The 19620-nt window shown below is 39.1% G+C and overlaps 1 long non-coding RNA gene across 1 annotated transcript; it reads right to left on the bottom strand.

Annotated features, from left to right (window-relative positions):
- Positions 1 to 10095: 10095 nt before the first annotated feature.
- On the bottom strand, positions 10096 to 19224 carry LOC103468772 (uncharacterized). The gene is made up of 2 exons (XR_534254.3): positions 15837 to 19224; positions 10096 to 10219 (listed from the first exon to the last, which is right to left on the bottom strand). It is a non-coding gene; the product is annotated as an uncharacterized LOC103468772 (long non-coding RNA).
- Positions 19225 to 19620: the final 396 nt, after the last annotated feature.

Here is a 19620-nt window from a genome sequence, read left to right as displayed (position 1 = left end):
TCCTCACAACACTCTTGGGCCTCTCTGGTTTGACTGGAAGTTGACTGATGATGGGGGAGGATGCCAACCAGGGAGTGGTCAGTGGACAGCTCTGCCCGTCTTCACCTAAGAGTCCAAGACATACAGCCACAGATCAGATGGGAAACAACAAAGTCTACCATAGAACTGTGGCCATGGTGTCCTTGTGCTATGAGCACATATGGACACCCGTATGCTTGAACAAGGTGTACATTATGGACAGTCCATGACGAGCACAGAAGTCACATAACAGTACACTACTCAGGTTTAGATCAGGGTGGCCGATCCTCTCGACCACAAGCCTCCAGGTCTCACTGTGAGTGCCCATGTGAGTGTTGAAATCCCCCAGCAGAACAAGAAGTCTCTTGGAGGGACACTCTCCAGCACCCCTCCAACAACTCCAAAAAAGGTGCCCAATGTGAACTGCTACTTGTTGGCTTTTCTCCTTGGTAGGAGATTAGCCAACCTACTGCCTTGCTGGCGAAGCCACTTGGAAACTCGTGACCTTAAATTTCCGGCATTTCTGCTTTCAGAAGGGACGTCCTCAAAAGACACATCCACTTCTTCAACATCATTGCTTTCATGATGTTGTGGCTCAATTTGAACATGTTCTGAGCTTTCTTCAGAATCCATTTCTTCTGATGTTGAACACTCAGAAATTCTGTCAAAAGGTGGCACGTAATTCTCCAAATTTAAATACCCCAGGATGGATGATTGCCTAGAGGAAAACACCCTCCTGTTATAATTTTCGGAGAATTCAATGTCATCTTCTGTGAGAATTTCTGACGAAGATGGTTTTTCTGAAGAATGCTCAGAAACTTCTTCAAAATGTGCCACAACATTATCAGCAGCTGTGTTAGAAGAAGGGATTTCCTTTGAGGCGACGTCCGTATCTGCAGCGTCCATGCCATCAAAATGGTCTGCGTAATTTTGAACTCTGTCTTCTGAGTTTCCATCAACAGAAGAAGCCTCTTCTACCAATGGATCCTCATAGACCGGTTCTAAATTTATCGCATCTTCCTGGCCGTCACAGCTCGTTTCAACGGCCAGGTCCATTTTGTCAAGGGGAACATCGACACTTGTACAGACATCAGTGTCTGCGTCCCCTGGACAAGTTTCCAAATGGAGTCCACAGATGTTTTCCAAAGTCACAGGAGCTTCATCAGTAAAAGTTGCCAAACTTGTCAAGACACCTGAAGTGCCACTGACAAGGTTGGCAGAAGCGTCCATGTCACTTTGGTCTTCATCTGCGTCCCCAGGGCATGTTTCCAAGTCCAGTTCACATCTGTTTTCAAAAGCCATGGTGTCTTCAGGGGTAAAATCGGTTAGAGGTGTCAATACCCCTGAAGCGGCACTGACAAGGTTGGTGGAAGCGTCCATGTCATCTTTTTCTTCATCTGTGTCCTCAGAGCAAGTTTCCCAATTCATTGCACAGATGGTCTCCAAAGCCACGGCATCTTCAGGGGTGAAACTTGTTAATCTTGTCACGACACCTGAAATGGCACTGGCGATGTTGGCGGAAACGTCCGTGTGGCTTTGGTCCTCTGAAATTAACTCCTCAAACCCAAAATATCTCCACCTGATATTTTCTTCGCGGTCTTCGACAACATCTTCCTTATGTTGTCCTAAAAGTTTTTCCACTCCTTTAGAGGCTAAGTAGCCCAGGCCCCAACCGATCGATAGCATCATTTTTAAGTTGAAATTGTGTGAAATTCTCTGAAAGTGGATTCTAAGGCAGCTGGAGAGCAAACTGAAAATTCTTGTATTCCAAATGATAATAATAATCTTTTGAACCTTTATGACATCATAGATGAGAACATTGGTGGCATGATGATGTCAAACAACCTGTGTCAGGTTCTTGTTGGTTTTAGTTGCTATGGAAACACAAGGAGCTATGGGTAAGGTGGGACTACTGTCAATAAAAAATGCATGGTAGACATTTAAATCCGTGAATGCAAGTCAATAAATGTGCATAAATTTAAGTTTTGTATTTGTCCTGTTTTTCAACTCATACATACGTGTAAAAATCAAAGATTTTACCTATGACAATACCCACAAACAAACAAATTAGTACAAGCGTTTTATAGAATATTTTTCTAGAAGTTAAACACATCAGTCACATTTAGAAACTGTCTCTAAGCCTCTGCTGGATCTATTTTGAACCGTCAGTGAGGAGGATCCCCTTAAACAGATCATATCTTGCCTTAATTGCTTGTTTTGTTCATAAGGAAAATATTTAACATCTAACAATTAGATATTTTTTTTACATTTGAATCAGTGACAAGGATGATGCACCAAGCAGATCAGCCAAATAATTTTATGTTTAATCTCACCTTCTTTATTTATTTTTGTACCTTTTCTCATTCTCTAACATCTCAGCCTCTTCACTCTGTGTTTATGAATCGCCCCTTTGTGAGATCTCCTGTTTACTCTTAGCACCACAGCATAAAGTGACAGTCTACCCAAAACATTTTGCTTCTCTGATTGCATTGCAGGACCAGTTAATGTTGTTCTGTCAGTTTAGTTGAGTTTTGTTGCCCTCTCCTAGTCATTTTTGAGTAAATGAGTTTTTTCCCCTGTTGCGTTATTAAGCATGTTGCAATTAAAATAAACCCCCACAATAAAAGTAGCAGGGAGAATCTGATACCACAGTTATGAATAGTTTCCCATTCATTTCCATGAAGCCATCTCATTTGGAAAAAACAGCAAATACCTGCAGCGATACTACTGCTGGGTTGATGTAAATATCCATACAGGTCAGCGTGTGTCCAGTTTGAGTGAAAAGAGGCACGTGGGATCTGTGCTGAGGTAAACTCAATCCAGCTACGGCAACACGCAGAGGCAACGCGCAGAGGCAACACACAGAGGCAACGCACAGAGGCAACGAGCAGAGGCAACACACAGAGGCAACGCGCAAAGGCAACACACAGAGGCAACGAGCAGAGGCAACGAGCAGAGGCAACGCACAGAGGCAACGCGCAGAGGCAACACGCAGAGGCAACACGCCACAGATTCAGTTTGATAAATATTTACATAGAGCATTATTCAATAAATCGATAGAAATCTAAGTGCTCACATCAAAACATCAAATCTAAATAAATTGAAATTGTACTAAATATTTTAATACAGACTGATGGTTGACACATCATTTATAAGTTTTTAGTAGTGAAACCTTAACAACTACATGTGTACTATATTTTATTAGTGAACACACTTAAGCATGTAAGATAACAGATGGAAGGAAAGAATCATTAGTATCAAAAAATAAACAACGTATAAGTCAGAGACAAAAGCTGTACGTAATTTTAAAGGTAACAAAACAATTGTTGGAGCAACTCTTGAAGCGTGGTGGTGCAGTGTAAAAACTTTAAACTTTGGGGAGAACTGAAAGATAAATATGAGCAGTAGCCTCACGTGGGCCTGTTTAGTCCCTGTCACATATTCTTAAGAAATAAATTTACAGATGAGGAACTTTTACTGAAATGTATCACACTAACAAATGTTGAAGAAAAAACAAATCTATAAGTTTCAGCCAACCTTTACTATTTTGGAGAAAGCATGAAGCACTGAGAAGATCAGTGTTGATTCAACAGCAGGAAAAAGACTGAAGCAAAGTAGAATTCACAATGATGCGAGGACAAATCCTGGAAAGGCAGTGATGTTAGAGTTTGTCTTTCACTTTCACTGCAGAAAACTAAAATTTACATTTGAGTAGCCTCATGTAGGCCTGTTTACTACTTGCCACATATCTTTAAGAAATACAATTACAGATGAAGAACTTTCACTGAAATGTATCACACTAGCAGGTGTTACAGAAAGGTATCTATAGAGTTTAAAATTTAAGTGACTTTTCGGAACGGATGAAGGAAATTACAAACTCAGTCAGTACTGATTAGTCGTGCTACCTTAAATATTGCTGTCTGACATATCCTGTGGGTTTCTCATGCTTGAGCACACATACACACACACGCACACGCACGCACACACACACACACGCAGCAGCAAAGGCTTTCCCCGTAACCCTCTTCTTTAATGATAGATACACGCGCATGCAGACCCAACAAGAAGACAATCTGTTTAAAACCTGAGATAGTTACAATATTCCTAATCTAAATCAACATGATTTAGAATATAGTATATAGCCATTTTGGAACTTGTATTTACTTACAAGTAAATGATTCCGACTCTATTGGGTAATTCAAAGAGTTCGGGGGTGGAGTTAACGGTGAGCAGATGGTCATAAAGTTTCCATAGGGGAAGGTCGGGAGGTCACAAATTGTCGTATGGGGGAAGTCAGGAGGTCACAAACGGTCCTAAGGGGGGAGGTCACAAAGTTTTCATAGGGGAAGGTCTGGAGGTCATAAACGGTCCTATGGAGGAGGGGTTTAATATCAATTAATCCTTCAATTAATTAAAGGGGGCGGGCTTTGATAACGTTTAATCCATCAAACTCAGATTAAAATTTGACAGAAGGGTGTCTATATATCTCTCTCTGACCTGATATAGTGTTTGCTGTGAATTGGTTCTATAAGAGGAACTGAACTGGATGAGTGTGGTTTATCAATGATTTCATTTTTGTTTCTTCATAATTTGTTTGATAATAATGTTTTTTTAAGTCAATTTATTGGATAATATTTCAAATCAGTTTGATTTATGTATAAGATTAGTTTCACTTTATAGACAGCAACTCTAGACCAAGAATTTGCAAGATACTCCCTTTGACCTCTCACTTACTTAGGTCATTAGATTTGATCATGTTTTTAAATTTCTTGGCCTGTTTGACTCAACCTGGTATAAATTTCACAGCATTCATCCCCCTTTCCCTGTTTACTGGCCACTTCTCCACTTTGCGCTGCCAAAGGTTCGATTGTAGTAACCTTGTGGATGTAAAAAAAAAACAAAACTGAAAAATGAAAATGGCACATGATCAGCGCTTTAACTCAAAGGTTAAACAGCAGGTTAAACTTCCTATTTTCACATGGCCGTGGTCTAACTCAAGGCAGGAAAGATTCAATGAAATCCTTAATGAAATCCTCGGATAACTACAGGCTACCTAATTAAGTCATGGCCACTATTTAATTGCATTTTCAAAAAGCTTTTTAGCTGATTGGTAGCTTTTTACTTTCTAGAAAAAGGAGCAAAAGCTGCTCCATTCTGTGTCATTTCTGATTAATATTTATTGTGTCGCGGCTTTTAATTATTTGTGCCATTATTAGTTTTTTGCCCTGGCACACCCACACGTAGAGAGCCTCGACGGTGTGTGTTTTGTAAACGGACTATTAAATGACTCTAATCTAAATTTGAAACACTGTGATTAAACATGGGTTGGGTCACGCTGTCAGTCTGCTGCTGTGCGGCTCAAATGGCTTCGGTGGAAGAATCGTGAGAGCTGTGCTCCGACTCCTTTTGTGCCCAGCAAGTGTTACATTACACATATCTGAATGGGGATGCGTAAATGTAGGTGGGAAAGATATTATAAAAAGAAAAAAAAACAAACAGCCTATCCAATTTACCCAACAGCTTAAAAAAAAGCCATTTTGGAACCCCAAATTTGCACCTGCTCCCTACAAAAAGCACAAAATGGAATAGAAAGGAAAGAATGAAGATTGAAACTGGGGTAAAAAGAAGAGGTGAATTGACTGTGCGGCGGTGAACAGGTCCCTCGGGAGCACATTAAATGAACAGTTCTTTAGTGTGTAGGTGTGTAATGTCCCTTTGTAAAATCTGCCCTTGCTTCTATAGCAACACGCCTCTGTGGCTACACACTTCAATGTGCAAACTTGGCTCTGCATGCTTTCTGATGGCCTCAATCCTCAAGTGTTTGCACACTTTTTTTTTAACGCGAAATAACACTCCACTTCATTGTTCTTGAGGTGCTTCCACAGTGATGTCACTTTAGCTTTAGTGGTGGAGGTGCTCATGCAAGGGCTGATTTTCTCAATTTCTGTCCTCAATTTGCATTTACATCATCAACCATTAAAGAAAAGACTAACTAGCAAATAAACTGAGGGAAAGTACAACATTTAGGTAAATGTTTTCCCTCTCAGGCAGTGGAAGCCTGATTTAAATGAATTCCAAGTGAACTATGCCGTCTATTGACAACCGCAACATTAGAAAACCCATTTTCTCCTACACATTTAACACACTTCACTCCCCAAAGTGCTCCCACTCCTTTAATTCACAGTGATCTGTAGCAAAAACGAATATTAAAGATACATAATATAATAACAAGTAAGATGAATAAGGGGGATAATTAGACCGGAGACACAGCAGAAGTGGTCTGTAAATATGGAATACATAACCACACTTATAACTAAACAGGCAAATAAAAATGGTGCGGTGTTATTTGCTTTGTGGGCTTCAGAACAGAGCTTTTCAGTTATTGTAGTTAAAATATTAAAGCATATTTTAAAAGTTGTTTCTTTGCTTTTCTTCATTCCTCATCATTCTGCAGTCAAAATATGTCTTATTAAACACCTGTAGCAGAAACCTGCATACTCTATGTTGTGAATATGGCAAATAATGCTTTTAAAACACCAAAAGATGTTATTGTTGAGTCATTACTGATAAAAAAAAACATTTCTTCCAGGCTTCCTGCCTCAATTACATGAAAGATTATGAGAGCATAAATGAGAGTGGAAATGTAATCTCTAGCTTAACTTTAGGTTTGAAAAATGAAAAATGGTCAGTGATTAACCAACAATTTTTCTGCAAGAATCCACCAAGTTTTCTTTGAGTCATTTCTTCCAGGGTAAATAAACTGCTCTGTGGCATCTGTTACCAGCCTACTTGGCAAAATAGTGTTACTAGAGTCCATATGGTCACTGCCATGCAGAATCAGTCCCTTCATTGCTTACTTGTCTTAATTAAAATAAATATTTCCGTTTTTGCTTCGCTAATTGCGAGTAAATTGGATAAACAGTATTCAAGTAAGCAAGATGAGACTGGACAAGCAACAGAGAAAAATAAATACAAGCAAAACTGTAAAAAGCTGAGAGAGCACTTAGTGAGTGAAGTATGTATGAAAATCGAGTCTGAAAGCTTTGTGCTGCAGTTGCTTTAAAAGGAAGCCTGTTCACTATTCTGATAGACTATCTGAATTTTTTTTTTCTTTGGAAGGTGAAATGGCAAACAAGGCCACGTCATGATCATTTATGCAAAAATGGATTTTGTGTAGTGGGAGGATGGCTTTCTTTCACTGCTGCAGTACCAGATATGATCAACTGCACTGTAAGTAACTGGAACTGAGCGAACAATTATTTTTAAACGTAGCTCAGAAAAACAAATCATATGCTAAAGCGGCATGTCTGTTTAATCTAAAAGCGAAAGGCTGTAATTATAAAAGTGTACATTGACTTAAAACCCATTTGCCCTCTTAAAAGATTTCTCAGTTTTTTTCTTTTCTTATCATACTTAAATATCACAGATCATAAAGCAAACTATCATAAAGAAAAGAGACATAAATACAAAATGCAGCCGTTTTTATGATGGTTTTGTTTACTCATATAGAAAAAGCCATTCTAACCAACATTGCCCTATAAAAATATAATTCCCCCCTTGTTTAATTAACCTATGCACTACCACATAGGCTAAATACTTTAAAAAGGAAATACACTATGCTCAAATTTGAACAAATGAAAGAAGAGATAAGAAGCTACAGTAATATGTGGCATCAATCAGTCTGGAAATGCAGGAATTTCCGACCGACAATCCAGTGAACAACAATCAGAGCCATAATGCACAAGTAGAGACAACATGGTTCTTTCAAAGGCCTCATTTATGGCCTCCACAACCAAAACCCTGGCTGACCAAAAATAACACATCCAATTGAGGTGCCTTACACAGGCAATTCATCCTCGCAAATTCAACAATGTTGCAAAGATAAAACAATTCTGCAAAGAAGAGCAGGGTCAAAGTTTCTCTACAGCAATATTAAAGACTTGCTGCCAGGTACCGTAATTACTTACTTAGGTTTAGGGGGCAATGGCCTTTTCACGTGATTTGGTTCGGATAACTTTTTCCAGTGATAAATGGAAATAATTTATTTGAAAATTGCTTAATGTATTCACTCGGAGTGTCTTTGTCTGATATCAAAACACTGACGATATAAAAACAAATAAAAACCGGAAGAAATCTGTAAGGTGGCAAATATGTTTTCACAGCACTTCACACTTGAAAACACCCTGACATGAACCCAGACGTAAGTGTGTACCTGCACAACACCCACATGCTGTATGTTCACACACGGGACAACACAAAGCCTGTTCTGAGTCTGCAAAGCTAGTAAAAGAGGTCAGATTCATTTACATCGCTCTGATTTTCATTATCTTCTCCGGGAGCTCTGAGGCTGCTAATACATCAGAGCAACAAAATTATAGTTTTCTACACATTCAGGCACAACACTGCACCAACACACATGTTTACTGTGTGTTGGCTATCAGACCAATTCATCCAGATGGCAGCAGCACAGTCAGAGGTTTAGATCACAGTTTTCCATGTAAGAAGATTTCCGTGGCATTCATTTTTAATTACTCGTGCCGACTTTTAACACACATTTCCTTATTGTCAATTAAGTGTAAAACAATAAAGACAAGCTCACTTCAACTTGCTTTCTCTTGCAAGCAAGCAGTTTTTTCTTTCTCTTGCCTTTCTTCCCCCTTCCCAGGAATCAATTCTCAATGGTAGACTTCAGTAAGCTCATTAGGCTTTCACCGGGCACCGACTCCATTACAGCTGCATAATTACCTGAGTTCTGCCTTCATCCTTCCCTCTGAAAGAAACACCTCCATTCTGGGCCTGACAGTGATTATTGTTGTGATACATCATTTGGGAGCCGAGTGGTAAAAACATTCTTTGCACAACCATAGGGTTTGTTTACTTTAGTCACATGTAATATGCTTCAGTAACGACCTTCTCAAAAATCCAAATTTGTCATTGCATTTGACCCATGCATGTTTTTTTTCTCGCTCTCTCTTCATCTGGGGAAAAGCATATCATGGTTGGTGTTTATTGTACTATAAAAATGTCACACATTCATAAGGTTTTCCTGCATGCAAGAAGTATCTCAGATTTTTATTTCATTATAAATGTCATTTTGCACTTGTGGTAACATTGACTGTGTGCCCTTCTTGCAATTTCAACTGCTCGTGTGTTGTTTGTGTGTGAATAAATGCACAGATGGGATTTGGATGGCTCGAGGAGGGAAGACTACTGGGAGTAGCAGTTACGCTTTGCCTTTCTTTCTTCTTGCAAACGAAGTGTTCCAAACATGAATATCATTTTTAAATAAATTAAAACAAAACCGATCACTTTGTACTTAAAATTTCATTGCACCCGGCACAATGACCGGGACAACGAAGGACCAATAGGATTTTTTATCATTGTACGCTTAAACTGGACCCTACAGCTGGCCTGAAGGTAGAACAAGCCTCTTAGAGAACTGATATTTCATTATGTCCTTCACAGGACTGGATGTGCCCCACCCCTCTTCATCTTCAAACCGTTCCACCTTCATAGAGCCGACTCGATTTGAAGATTCGAACCAGCCTCAGCTAAAGTCAGACCCTCTCCTCTGGGAACACAGCCTGGCGATACGGACGGGAACATTTTTTGAGTCCACCTCATGCATGTGAAAGAACTAAATGAGCACTTGGTTCTGCAGATGAAATATCTATCTATCTATCTATCTATCTATCTATCTATCTATCTATCTATCTATCTATCTATCTATCTATCTATCTATCTATCTATCTATCTATCTATCTATCTATCTATCTATCTATCTATCTATCTATCTATCTATCTATCTATCTATCTATCTATCTATCTATCTATCTATCTATCTATCTATCTATCTATCTATCTATCTATCTATCTATCTATCTATCTGTCTATCTGTCTGTCTGTCTGTCTGTCTGTCTGTCTGTCTGTCTGTCTGTCTATCTATCTGTATATAACATTGAGTTCATTGCATTGTCTGTAATTAATGGCAGCTGAACAAAGTTTAACAGAAAACCACATATCTCAAATCGAAAGTGTCTTTTGCTGCTAAATTACTGAATAAATAGACACATGAGCTCAACGATAAACATATTTATTGTCTTTATTCAGTTACTTAAGCCATTCAACCATAAAACAGTTGAAGATCCGATGTGTTTTGGCCTCGTCCATCGCTGTTGTTTGCAGACTCTGATCTGAACCTCTGTATGCAAAAAAAAAAAAATGGTGCTAAAATGTAATTAATAGATCAAAATGAAAATTTCTCTCTCTATATACATATTCTTAGTGTCAAATTAACCTTAGCAATTATTAAATTACGATACTTTTCAATTCAACATAGCGATTCACAGGAAGACAAGCTATTAAAAGTAAGAGCGTTGACACCAGAATGCAACCCGCCGGATCGTTTTGATGGAGACGTAAACACTTTCAGTTCTGTTCTCTTTGTGTGCACTTCTAAAGGGAACCATTGTGTACTCGGCAGCTGCTGGACTCCCTGACAGCATTGAATTGGCTATGATAACAGTTGTAACAACAGAATATGTGATCTAATAGAAGCTTGGTAGCTCACAAGTGAATGTATTTCTTGAGGGGATGATTAAATGAGAACATTGCAGAGGAGGTGATAGATGAAAAAAGAGATGGAGATGTGCAGAGAAGTGGGAAGGCAACAGATAGTGAGGGAGGGGGAACGGCAGGAAGAAGTGGAAATTAGCAGGTGGGAGTAGGATAGCTGAAAAAAGAAGAAAAAAAATGGCAAGGTCAGTTAAAAGTAAAAGTGGGAGGGGAGAGAGCAAGGAAAAAGTCTGATTGCTCTGTAGAGAAGACAGTGTAATATTAGCAGTTTCATTGCACGGAGCATAAGATCTTCCCGATCTTTTCACCCAGAAAGAAGTGAGGATCTTCACTTAGAGGATATGGAAAGCAAATATCCAAAGAACTGATTGTTTTGCGTCATTCAAATGTCTGCAAATGTTCAGAATCTGAGCAGAGTCACGATAAAACCTGAGAGTTTGCTGCTTGTGAATTTACATCAGAAAATATTTTTCTTTTAGAAAGCAATATACACTGGAAGCATAAAGTACTTCAAATGTTGGATGTAGATAAAGTGAATAATTATCTCTAAATACCTCACAAACTTGCAAAAATGATTAAAAAGTTACACTTATGAGGCTAATCTTTGATGAGTTAAGATTTCGCTTCCTTCTCAGACTCTTTTTCTGCTGCCAGTTGTTGAACACATTCAGATTTTTTTTTCTCCAGCGCCACCTACTGTTTAGCATCAGAGCTGCAGCAGTTCAGCTGCGCCCAGAGGCCATCTGCAACAAACCATGAGGACTTTAAATGAGAGCACACAAAGGCTATGTGTGCCTGGGCAGAACAGATAAGGACATTTGAGGATAACAAATTACTCTTTGTTACTCTCTAAATGCAAGTTGAGGAATATCAAACATACCTAAAATAAAATGTAAAGTTAATGCTTTTAACTACAACTTTTACATACAAAACATGAACCCTGTAACTGAGAGTAGAGATGGTCTTTAGTTATCAGGAGATATTACCCTTTATGCTGATTAAAAAAAATCACATCCTCTAGCTATCCTTTGTATGCAAGTCTATTTCTGCCACTGAACTGAGTCTGGTTTCTGGGCCACGTTTGTTCTCATACACACACACACACACACGCGCACACACGCTCACACACACACCTTTCCAATCCTGCCCACAAATTCTTTATGGGACTGAGACCAGGGCGTTGTGACGGCCGCTCCAAAACATCAATTACATTGTTGTCTGGGAGCCACTTTGTAACTAATTTAACAGTATGCTTAGTATCATTGTCCAAATTGTGCCAAGCTTTAACTTCCTGTTTTATGTCTTGAGATTATTGTGTGTGGGGTTTTTGTCACATTCACACTGCTGAGGAAAGCACCAGTAAATGACTGCCGGAGAATTTTATTTCAACAAGGCCCATTTACCGGTGTGGACGGATCAAGTCAAATATAGAAAAATCCCTTGTAAAATGTGAGCGCAGGCCATTTTTACAAGCATTTCAGACAATATATTTATGCCTCCTATCCTGTTTTTGTTATCACTCAGCATGTGGCTCTAATTATCTTTAGACACTGTCAGGCAGTAAGACAGTACATGCCTCGTCACATTAGGTAATCCTCAGTATATGACCGCTTTAGGGATGTGTTGTCACAAATAATTATGTCTCCTACATCTGTTTCTTGTTTGGACCAACACTTCCTGTCCAAGTTCAGGCTGAACTTGTGATGAGCCATCAGGGAGAGTTCAGAGCCTAGACGCTACAAGATGTTGCTTCAATACTTTGAAATAATATTCTGTCCACACACACCTGCAGCAAAAATATCTCCACATTGATACCATCACCCATTAGTGATGGTGTCTAAGCTGTACCCCTCTTTTATCTAAAATTAAATTTGATCAATAGAGCAAAACACTTGAATTTTTGATTCATCAAACCACGGGACGTGTCTCCACAAATTCAGATCTTTATCCCTATAGGTACATTTGTAAACAATCTTGCTTATTGTGCTGGTTTTGGTGTAATTGCTTCTTCCTTCCTGAGCAGCCACAAGGGTACCTCCTTTCAATTCGAACATTGTTAATTAACTTAGGGCATCGTACAGACGACTTAGTGTATCAGACTAACCCACTTCTGAATATGAAGAAAGAAATACAAATAATTAAATTTTTTTTTAAAGTGTCTTGCTGATTATTCTGCCGTGCAGCAAAGAACAAAAATCTGCTGACAAAAGCTGTTATTAATCTGATTTAATTTGAGACAAAGAGAGAAAAAAGGTTCCTGTACTTTTGTGGAGTGTATGCAAATATGTAGTTATAGCTGAAAACGTTTCCCATTTTAGTTCATTTGTGAGGGAGAACAACAGCGGAGCTGCACGTGACTTCATCAGTCATGACCGGTGGGTTCCGTCAGTGTGACGGCCTCGTCAGAGGCCCATATTAAACACATTAAACACTAGGCCGAGCTCCTCATTAATCAGCCCACAGGGATGACAGCCAGCTCTGCTATCCGCCCTATACATCCATGCATGCCCATAGCTGTCGGGGCCCCAGTTAATATACCCCTTCCTCTGAGATAACACGGTGATAGATTGACTGCAGGCATTTCGATTGGGGTTTGCAATTGTAATACCACCTTGTCTGGCTTTATCAGAAAAGTCCACTGAGCAGCCACGACAGATCATCTTTTATAAAGCGTTGCGTTTCAGCTGATTTTTGCCTGGGAAGGTGCGACGTTATTATCATGTCAACTGATTTAATGTCACGCGTTTAGGTCGAGACAAGCCGTCTTAAAGGTACAATCCGAAGATGAACGACGTCCAGACGATTTTTATGGAAACGGCGTCCACAACAACAGCAACCACAAACAAGACAATAACAACCCACTACATTTTAACAGTGTTATTAATAATCCAGTAAAGTCAGTGGCATCATAAGTTTAGTAATACGTTTTTCTTCTGTTAAGGGATATAGATTAAGAACCTAAAATGGCACAAAAACAACCCCTAAAATATTGTTTTTTTAGCTGCATTTGAAGGATCGTATGAAAACCTGTAGTTCTGAGCCCTGGTATCTCCAAAATAAATTTCTGCAGTCTTACTTTAATTGATTTATAATTACCCTGTGTGCCTAAAGTGAGCTTTTAATCATCTCTTGATAGTAATTTGAATCGTCTGTTTACCATACACCAAAATGATCAGCTACAAAAGCTGGCTCTCGATCCATTATTGTTTTCAGCTTTTTTTTTGTCCTAACTGCTTTTCTCCTGTAGCTTGCCGTTTGTTTTGATTAATGTGTCCTCAAGAGAGAAGAAACTGTAATGACGATGAGAGGAAGTAAAGTTAGGATAGAAAATGTTGTCCGGGCTCAAAGACAGTCGGGCGTGTTCTGCACCACTAGGTGTCTCTCTTCAAATGGGTTAGAGAGTGTGGGCTTGGCATTAACAGAGATGGAGAAAGGCTGAGAAAGGTCAGACCTATAGAAGAAGGTGGAGAGGAAGAGGAGAATAAATAAGCAAGGGCAACTCTACTAGATCCTCGGCTACTGCTAATGCTCTTGTTTGAAGCCTGAAGTGCCTGTTTCCTTTACTAACTACTGGAGACAGAGAGACTCTGTGCCTCGATGTCGAATTCCAGCAGCTGCCTCTCCAGAACAAATATTTAGGTGCATTCTGCTCGTTTGACCCAACTCATTTGCTGTGCAAAACAACAGAATGTAAAAGTGTTTAATGACAAATTTCTACAATGATAAAATGTCTATGAAATCCCAAAAGAGGTAACTACTTTTCAGGGCTTCATTTTCTCTGCCTGGATTTGTTATTTATTATTAGTCTCGCCCCCTCAGGGTCTTTTGTCCTTACAAAATGCACCCTTTTCTGTTGCCTTTCTGGTTTGGGTGAGATATGGCACCCAGCTTTTCTATTTGTACTTTCCTGGCTTCGTAAGGAACTCACATATTTGCTCTGGGTTCTTTATTGTCTACTTTTCTATTTCCTTGCATCAAGAGCGGTCCTGAGTTGCATAGGTTATATCGTTTTGTATTACAGGGTCAGAAGTTCAGCAGCAAGCTCGCCCACGGACAGCTTATCTCAGCAATGCCATAAGACAAGATTCTTGCAAATCCCACTGAAACAACGTAACACATACATTCTTGGTGAAATATTTGCGGAGCGACTGTTGACTGAAAACTACGTCGGAACAATATCCAGAGGCTTTCCATTGCCTCGCTGCCTGTTTGTTTTTATTGTGTCTACTCAAAAATGCACCACCTTTTTCCACGCTTTCTCTATTTGTGGGCCCTTAAACTGTGATTTTCAACAGCTTTGGAGATTGTGTCCAAACAGGAGCGCACATCATGTTGCCAGTGCCTGCTGTGCTGTGAAACAGAAATTGAGCCAGGGTAATCACCACCATTACCAGTTCTACCAAAAACCAAGGCAAGACAAACAAGGCAGAGAAGAAACTGGCTTGCAATGGGGCACATGATTTCTACCTTAAACTTGCAGGTGCTGGCAAAAAGAGACAGGCAGTGCAATGCACAAAAAAATGGATGGTAAGAAGGAATAAGATGTGGCGGGGATGTACATGAAATATCATGGCTTTCTATTGCTCTGCTTGACTCTATGTTTTTCTTTTTCATGTTTGCAGAGAGAGCAGAGCTATGCAATTACTTTCTCTCCCCAGCTTGTAATCAGCAGGCATGTCAGCAAACACTGTTAATGGGGGTGGACACTTTCTACCTTCACACCCGAGACCCCAGCAGTGGTTAATTGGAATAAATGCAACTCCATGCTTCATTTACCCTCACCCTGTGTTTTTTTTTGTGCCCCCTCCCGTGGTCTCCCTCCTCCTTTACTTCTGCTTTAACCTCATCTTTCTCCCCCCACCCCGCTCGCTCTATCTTCCATTGCTCTCGCCGCTTGTTCTTCATGCTTGTTAATAGCTTCCCGCCTCATTGTTACTCCAGATGTTTTCCATAATGAAAACATTAAAAACAGGGTGGACAAGATCCTGTCTCATCCGCTATAGTTGATTGAAATTCGCCTTTTTTTTTTCCTGCTTGTGTCTTAATGTTGGGAAGAATTGCGGTGAGAGATTAGATACTGTGAGTAACTGCTAAAACACATCACATGCATGCTATTTTTTGTGATCAGTACATCCACTTGCAGTGAAAAGTAGCTGTGTCTAAGATTACAGCATGTAGCTCAGAGTGAGAGTTTAAAGTCTTGATTTGATAATATTCATTGGGAGTTATAATTTTGTTGCTACCTCTGCTGTGCATATATGTGGTGGTGTAATGTATTCATGGGTCCTGCAGCACCATCATAGCTTCTGTGATGTAATCTCTTTTCCCTTGGCTTAGGCCCCACCTGTGGGAGAAGGGGAGAGAGAGCTGTAAGTGCTTGTGTGATGTAAAATGCCTAATTTAGGGGGTGATTGATGGTTTAATATTGCAGCCTGCAACCTTGCTGCCCCCACCTACCCAATGAAGCTGCAGGCAGGTGTGAAACTGTAGCACTGTGTGAGTATTATGTCACTTTCTATTCTCACATTCAAACTCAGCCGGTGGAATTAAACCAATTCTGAGTTTGTTTGTTTTGTTCTGTGCGTGTGTGTGCGGGTGTGCGCGCATGTGTGTGCGTGTGTGTGTGTGTGTGCATCTTTGTGTGGCTATAATGTGGGTATGCTGCAGCATTTCACCTCTCACGGAAACGCTAAAATCCACTTAGATGTATTGACTTGTGTGGTCTAGAGTCAGTGGTCAGTAATCACAGCCTTTTCTGTTTCCTCATTTTGACCAATACTTAGTAATTTATTTCATTTCTTGTTTTCTTCCATAAAATGTAGAAAAAGTTCTTTGTGTCACCATTGTCTTAACGATGTAGATGTCCTGCACTCACATATATCTGTCCTCCCACTCTTTCGTCTTCACTGTGGGTTATGCATCAATTATCACTCACTTTAACAAAATAAAACATATTAATTTAAATTAACTGCTTGTATTATTTACAGAAAATAACAACACTGGTTGGTTATATGATGGTACACTGGTACATCATCTCTCTCTCAGCTAAAAAGAAGCAAAAGAAGTTAAAGGGCATCTATTACACTGCCTTGAACAAGTTAGGGTAGGTCTGTAAATCATTACATTTTTTGCACAACATGGTTCACAGATAATGAGATTTCACCTGCTCATTTCTGCCTAGTTTGAGTTCCTTTCGCAAATAAGCTGCTGATGGCCACGTTCCCAAACACTCACACTTTTTACATGTAAAAATGGCTGCAAACAGATGCGTGTGCAACCATGCATTTTTGATAGTTAACGTACACAACTGCCGGCAGTTTTCGAAAGAGGACGTTGTGAAGTGATTCATGCGAACTAAAAATTTCGTTGACAGTGTAGCTGGGACATTGCAAGCAGATCCACCATTGGGTGGGCTCATTCCACCACTTCCATCCCATCCTGACGCAGAACAGAATATATAGTTTGAAAACCCACGCAGTGTAATTATGTGCACACGTCACAACGTCACTGTTAGGTTTAGTAAAGAAATCAGTGAATTACTCAACTAAAAAGCAGGCTTACCTGCAGAACAATGTAAACTAAGAGGGTGAGTGTGATTTTCCCAATGTGTGGCTACAACAAAATTAAAAATGCCTAAAGGTTTTTAAACATATAAAGACCACCAAATATCAACATTATGCTGCAGAGACAATTCTTGTTAATATCTACGTAGAACTTCATTCAGTGAAATGATCAACAGTCAATATCATAGCCTTTTGATTGTTTATTAAAACACTCGTGGAGTGTTGAGCACTCAAAGAGCCCATAAAGCAGTGTGCAAATGAAACATTTCCTCACAGCTGCAGTGCTGCATAGCAATAACAATAGTGATGGTTTTTATTGCATTATCTTTTTAAGCAGGAATCATCAGCTATTTACACAGAAACTAGTGCTTGCACACTCAACTTTTATAAACGGTCACAATTCAAATATTGCATTACTTTAAAGAAGTGATGCAAGCAACGATTAAGAAAATAATGCATCAAGAAGTTTTAATTCACAAATAATAAACGTAAAATGTAACAAATTAGGAGCAAAAAGGTGGATCCTGCATGGGAGAAAACGATGATGGAGCAGGCTTCCTGTGTGGAAAAATGTACATTTTCATCCCACAAAAAGGCATACTTGGAGATGTTGTCGTTAGTTGTCAAAGAACTTAAAGAGAGATGAAGTTTCATCTTAATCATATGTAGAAGAATATGTGTAGGAGTGAATCATTAAGTTTTTTTTTCATGACCCCTGCTACTAAAAACAAACTTCAAGTGTGCGTTGCGACAAAGTTACACACATTTGAAGACAGATTGGTAGGTTGCTTATTTATTCAAGTTTTTTTAACAAGCAAAGTTTGGTAAATATTTCATCTCTGCACAAGTATAGCGACAAGCGAATGGGAGTAATGGGATTGCATCGAGGTGAAATCATTATGATGCTACAATTTATGTAAGTTTGCTGTAATTGGATGACTCTCGAAGCCTTTTGTTTTCTGTCAGGTTTCACTTTTTTTTTTTTGCCTTCAATCTTCGAACGATGGCAGGTATCTGTATCCCGCATTTCTCTCCCTCTCATCTGTTATTGCACGTTGAAGGAATATATTACCTGAAGAACAGGTAGCAAGATGATCTCAATAACTTTCAAAAGTTGTGAAAAGTGCATTCAGATCCTTCTGGATGCGGTAATCACCATGTAAACATAGTTTTGTACACTTTCCGGTGGGAAAATGAATCACAGTGTGATGCCTCTGAGTTATTTAGTCATGCGGACACTTTGATATCATTATGTTGATATTTTGTCTTCTATTAGCCATAAGAGGCGACTGCTCACGGTGACGGCGAATGCGTAATACTAGTAAGTGTGGACAAGTGCTGAGAAACACACTGAGAATACGTTTCCTGAATCTGCAGTGCAGACACACACACACACACACACACACACACACACACACCACATGTGTATGTGTATTGACACAGTCTCAAATGGTTGTTGTGCTAATATGTTTTTAATGTCTTTTGGATGCAGTCAACATCTCTAATTTGTTTTTGTCTGAGCCGTGTGCTTATGTGGATGGGGACATCAAAGCAGTAAAAATAGCATTTCTCATTAAGCATACTTTCCCTCTCATTTATTTTCCACATCCTCACACGCTGTCAGCTCGTCCGCGTGAAGGTTTTTTTAGTCACAGTTTGGGAAGTTTTGAGGTGGAGTTAAAGAAAACATAATGGCCCGGCACTCTGTGTCCGATCCCTGTATTCTTCAGCAGGCTTTCATCAAAAAGTCATCATCATTTGAAATATCAGCTGCGAAAAAAGCATACAGAAAATTTGGTTACATAATACGAAGGAAAGAATTTCTTTTTCTGTGGTTCAAATTGATGGATGGCACGGAAGGAAAAATATGAGACAAACAAATAGCGGTTTTTAGCACGTAATTTGATAGATGAGCTCTGACTTTGCTTCAGCAACGTGTAAAATATTTGATTCAAATATAGACTCAGCAGAACTTTTATCTATCTATCTATCTATCTATCTATCTATCTATCTATCTATCTATCTATCTATCTATCTATCTATCTATCTATCTATCTATCTATCTATCTATCTATCTATCTATCTATCTATCTATCTATCTATCTATCTATCTATCTATCTATCTATCTATCTATCTATCTATCTATCTATCTATCTATCTATCTATCTATCTATCTATCTATCAAAGACAGATCAATTTCTGTATGTTGGCAAGTTTGGATATTTTATGTAACTGAATATATATACTTTATATAAATTTGGAACTTCTTCTTACTTGCCTTTTTGTCTTGAAATTATTTTGTGTGCAAATTTTGTATGTCTACACCACCATGAAAAGGTTTTTGTCGTCTTACAGGTTTCTTCTGTCTGTGCTTTAAAAAAAAAAAAAGTATTTCAGTTGTTTCAGATTATCAAAGAAATTTTATGTCAAACATGTATCAGATTGATTTGCATGACTTTCTTC

Source organism: Poecilia reticulata, chromosome 8 (genome assembly GCF_904066995.2).
Source record: "Poecilia reticulata chromosome 8, P_reticulata-male-v2, whole genome shotgun sequence".
Classification (NCBI taxonomy): domain Eukaryota; kingdom Metazoa; phylum Chordata; class Actinopteri; order Cyprinodontiformes; family Poeciliidae; genus Poecilia; species Poecilia reticulata.
The sequence above is the reverse complement of the archived record's forward strand: the minus strand, read 5'-3'. Positions and strand labels throughout refer to the sequence as shown.